This window comes from Salmo salar, chromosome 01 (genome assembly GCF_965601325.2).
Source record: "Salmo salar chromosome 01, fSalSal1, whole genome shotgun sequence".
Lineage (NCBI taxonomy): Eukaryota > Metazoa > Chordata > Actinopteri > Salmoniformes > Salmonidae > Salmo > Salmo salar.
Window position 1 is genome coordinate 135,428,678 of NC_138291.1, and position 5,562 is coordinate 135,434,239.

At 39.9% G+C, this 5,562-nt stretch overlaps 1 non-coding gene across 1 annotated transcript; it reads left to right on the forward strand.

The window, feature by feature from the left end:
* The first annotated feature begins 3,350 nt into the window (after nt 1–3,350).
* Nucleotides 3,351–3,426, forward strand: trnat-ugu (transfer RNA threonine (anticodon UGU)). The gene has a single exon. It is a non-coding gene; the product is annotated as a tRNA-Thr (tRNA).
* Nucleotides 3,427–5,562: the final 2,136 nt, after the last annotated feature.

Sequence of the window (5,562 nt, forward strand, 5' to 3'; positions counted from 1 at the left end):
CTACGACACTAACATGGCTAATTAACAGCTAACAAAGATGAGTTTGCATAATATTAGAATTGTAAAATAATATACACCTTTCAATGAACAGCATCATTATCAATGAAAATGTAGTTGTTGTTCTGTCTGTTGATGGCAGAGCTGGGCTGCATCTGTTCTAGACCTTGTGAATCGCGTTATTTTCTGAACAGCTTTCTAATGGTGCCTCTAAAGGCGCTGACACAGAATAACAGACAGTGAACAAACATTAACTGTTGTCTCGAAGACAAGAGAGACTTTCTTAGGGGACCATATAAGTCGTTTGGAAATTCACCGGTGTGTTATAAATGTATAGATCTGACCATCTAAAAGTATGCATTAGTGACAAGCTTTGTTGGGCTTGTTTAGAAAAGACGCTTAGTTTAACCTTCACAGGACCATAAAACCAAATTCAATTGTTCATATAAGGAGAGAGTCAAAGCTATTCGTACATCATAGGGCTTGGATTGTCAGCTGTACATTAATCTGATTAATATCATGGAATAAGAATGCTATTTCTGAATTCCTTTTGTCCAATGTGCCTTCAAAAGGGAATAGATATTTCAGATTAAATAAATAAAATAAATAATCAAATAAACGATAAAGGTCAGGTTGTTTTGATACTCCCATTATCGAAGGTGTGTTCTTTAGTGTCAGAACTGTAATAAAAATGTGTCATTATTGAGGCCCAACTTTCTGTAAGCCAGCAATAGGGTTGCATTTGTGGGCGCACGCCGTAGCATAAAGTTTTGCAACGGAAAACCAATCTAGGTTTCATCAGACCAGAGGATCTTGTTTCTCATGGTCTGAGAGTCTTTAGATGCCTTTTGGCAAACTCCAAGCAGGCTGTCATGATCAATGGAAACAGGATGCACCTGAGCTCAAATTCAAGTCTAATAGCAAAGGGTCTGAATAAATGAGGTATTTCGGGGTTTTTTAATTCTAAAACCCTGTTTTCGCTTTAACGTTATGGGGTATTGTGTGTAGATTGATGAGGGAAAAAAGTAATTTAATCTGTTTTAGAATAAAGCTGTAACGTAACAAAATGTGGAAAAAGTCAAGGGCCCTGAACACTTTCCGAATGCATTACATATGAAGATTCGTTTAAGTGCGTTTTTTTTTTAAACAATACGTTTATATCTGCTATCCAATCTCAAGCCTGAACAAATACAGACGGAACAATCCGAACACATCTTTGCCATCTCCCTTTAAGTATGGTCTAGGCTTGTCTAGCCAGTAATAATGGTACGCAAGCAAAAAAAAAACGATATTGTCAGAAACCTTAAAGTAAATGATGTTGTCATGTCGTTGTTCAGCGATGACAATAAATCGTCTGATGATCATAATATATTTGTTAATGTATTTGGTGATGTTTTCCGACTCTATCGTGATAAATGATAGAATAACAATATTTTATGTACTGAAATAGCTACCGTTTTCCTAAAAACCGAACATGTCTAATTCAGAAGTGTCAGATAGAACCTTATGACAGAACCCAGATTGACATTTCAGAGCCGTAAAGGTTCTGCGACTGCACCCCAACCAAAAAGAAACGTATTTACAAATGTCGCAGGAGTTTGATAATGTGCACTTTAGGTACCTTTAAGGTGAGGGCGTTAATGGGTTATGAAAGAAGAATTCGCTACAAAATAGTTCTGAGATCTGGGATGTGAAAAAAATGTATGCTCAATATCTCAGAACTATGCTTGACATTTTTACATTTTTTATCATTTAGCAGACGTCCTTATCCAGATCGACTTACAGTAGTGACTACATACATTTTCATACTTTTTTCCGTACGGGTTTGCGTAGATAGAACGTTATTGACCCAATGACTCAAAATTCAGTTTTGCTGTAACTCAACATTAGGTTTATGCTACTTCATCCTCTGTGGAAACCCAACACCAGGTTTATTCTACTTCATCCTCTGTGGAAACCCAACACCAGGTTTATTCTACTTCATCCTCTTTGGAAACCCAACACCAGGTTTATTCTACTTCATCCTCTTTGGAAACCCAACACCAGGTTTATTCTACTTCATCCTCTGTGGAAACCCAACACCAGGTTTATTCTACTTCATCCTCTTTGGAAACCCAACGCCAGGTTTATTCTACTTAATCCTTTTTGGAAACCCAACACCAGGTTTATGCTACTTCATCCTCTGTGGAAACCCAAACACCAGATTTATTCTACTTCATCCTCTGTGGAAACCCAACACCAGGTTTATTCTACTTCATCCTCTTTGGAAACCCAACACCAGGTTTATGCTACTTCATCCTCTGTGGAAAACCCAACACCAGGTTTATGCTACTTCATCCTCTTTGGAAACCCAACACCAGGTTTATGCTACTTCATCCTCTTTGGAAACCCAACACCAGGTTTATGCTAGTTCATCCTCTTTGGAAACCCAACACCAGGTTTATGCTACTTCATCCTCTGTGGAAACCCAACACCAGGTTTATTCTACTTCATCCTCTGTGGAAACCCAACACCAGGTGTATGCTACTTCATCCTCTTTGGAAACCCAACACCAGGTTTATGCTACTTCATTCTCTTTGGAAACCCAACACCAGGTTTATTCTACTTCATCCTCTTTGGAAACCCAACACCAGGTTTATGCTACTTCATTCTCTGTGGAAACCCAACACCAGGTTTATGCTACTTCATTCTCTTTGGAAACCCAACACCAGGTTTATTCTACTTTATCCTCTTTGGAAACCCAACACCAGGTTTATGCTACTTCATCCTCTTTGGAAACCCAACACCAGGTTCATGCTACTTCATCCTCTACAGTCAAATAAGGAAGTCAAACACTGACAGGATATCAGATTGTTGAGATGAGCCTCAAGAATTGTTCCGATAAACCAAATTCATATCCTGTGTAAAGAATGTGCAGATTGTGATTGTTGTAAACCACCGTAGGACAGGGTGGCTGTTGAGCAAACACACAACTCTCCTGTGCATAAAAATCCTGATTCACGCATCCAAGATCATAAACAGAACACGGCCAACCCCTCTCAATGTTCCGGAATTTAGAATCCAAATGGTAGTAATGATTTACCCCTGGAATTAGATCTATGGTTCTAGCTTCCATAAGTGCTGGCTGAGTCTCAAATGACACCCTACTCTCTTTATAGAGCTCGCCTAAAAGACTGAAATTAGTTAGCTCTTCTCCGTTCACCAAAAGTGACGTTAGACATTTATCCAGAGCAACTAGCGATATACCTTGTCCGACAGCACATTTCTCACCTAGTCAGCTTGGGGATTTGAACCAGAGACCTTTTGATTACTGGTCCTACCTGCTACCCTAGGTTATACTAGGCTACCTGGGTGGTCCCGTGTGGCTCAGTTGGTAGAGCATGGTGTTTGTGATGCCAGGGTTGTGGGTTCGATTCCCACGGGGGACCAGTACGGAGAAAAAAATATATGAAATGTATGCATTCACTACTTTAAGTCGCTCTGGATAAGAGCCTCTGCTAAATGACTAAAATGTAAAACGTTAGCTGATGAAGATTATCTGATAGAACAAAATGTGTTCTCTCACTCTTGCTCTATGGGAAAGGAAGAGGTAATTGCTCAGCCAACCCAGATCTGAGGCAGAGATGTATAATGCTTTGTAAACAGTCAGGTGAATGTGCCCATGCCCCCATCTCTCCCTCTCCCAGGCATAAGCAGATCTTCAAGGGCAATTAAGGAAGGCTCTGGGAGTTGTAAGTTGAGAGATAGATATACACTGAATGTTTCCATATATACGCCTACTTGCAAACAAAGGGTTTCTCTGTTAACCCTGATCCTGATCAGAGTTTAGAGCAGCTCTTCTACAGTGGCTATACTGTGTTGACGATTCCCAGCACTGCTCAGGATGATAAACAGAAACAGGAAGTGATCTTCCATTGTCCTGTGGCTTGGAGAGGTCCTCCCAGGTTCCTCCCAGCTAACAACAAACGTTCCCACAACTTTACAGAACATTCCCTTAAGAGTTTCATTAGGTCATTAACTAACATTTTCATAGGAATGTTCCCGTGATGTGCAAGGAATGTTTCAAAGAGACCATCTCCTTAATATCAGATAGAACTTACACAGAACGTGGTTACCATGTTCTCAGAATTTAAGATATTAATGTTCTAGACACGTTTCATGGGAACATTTCTGTGTATCAGTTGTCAGGATGTCACCTGATGGTCCCAAATAAACGTTCTCCAAAAAAATGTAATGTTTCATTACACATCACGCTTTGTTACTGTTGCCAAACCACTGATCCATTCATAGCGATTGTCTGTTGGCAAGGTTACGGATACTGTAACACACACAAACCAAGCTTTTAACTTAGTGTTTTGAACATAGATGATTACATTGTGCATGTCCATTTATACAGTAAATATTATTCAACAAATCCTGGGATTTGAACTCACAAACTCTTCGCGATACTCCAATCTTCCTGCTACGCCACCATGTCCGTGTACAGTATTAGTTTACTCTGACTATTCTCTCATCATTGATTAAGTTAAGAACGAATTATTTTATTAACTAGGCAAGTCAGTTAAGAACAAATTCTTATTTACAATGACAGCCTAGGAACAGTGGGTTAACTGCCTTGTTCAAGGGCAGAATGGCAGATTTATACAGGGTTTCAATCTAGCAACCTTACGGTTACTAGCCCAACACTCTAACCACTAGGCTACCTGCCACCCCTAACTATACCGGCCCAGTAAACACATGCCCTAGAGATATCTGTTATTTGGACAGTGATTAGGGCATTTGTTATTGCTGCTCGTGGCCTGGATTCAAGACCCGCTAGAGGAGTCATCTTTATCTACTGTCACATTCTTAGCAATATACACTACATTACCAAAAGTATGTGGACACCTGCTCGTCGAACATCGCATTCCAGAATCATGGGCATTAATATGGAGTTGGTCCCCCCTTTGCTGCTATAACAGCCTCCACTCTCCTGGGAATGCTTTCCACTAGATGTTGGAACATTGCTGCAGGGACTTGCTTCCATTCAGTCACAAGAGCATTAGTGAAGTTGGGCACTGATGTTGGGCGATTAGGCCTTAAAACAGGTTAATATGCACCACCAACATTAGATAACAATACAGAAAGCCCTTAAATTGTTGAAATACCCAGTGAGGACATGTTGAATAATTATTGTATAAATTAACATGAACAATGTAATCATTTATGTCAAAATATGTACATTGAAAACACTACGTTAAAAGCATTGCGTGTGAGTATCCCTAACCTTTCCAACAGACCAAAAGATCTGTGAATTAATCAGTGGTTCGCCAATCAGGGCCTTGATGGCCTTGACAACAGTAACAAGGTGTGAAGTGTAACAAACAAAAAAGTTTTGGGGGAGAACGTTTCTTTGGGAACATCACGCGACGTCCTGACAACTGATACACAAAAATGTTCTTGCAACGTTCCCATAAAACGTGTCTAGAACATTAATATCTTATATTCTGGGAACATGGCAACCATGTTCTGTGTATGTTTGGTGCGACGTTGATGGAATATTCTCCTAACCCTCAGAAAACTGGA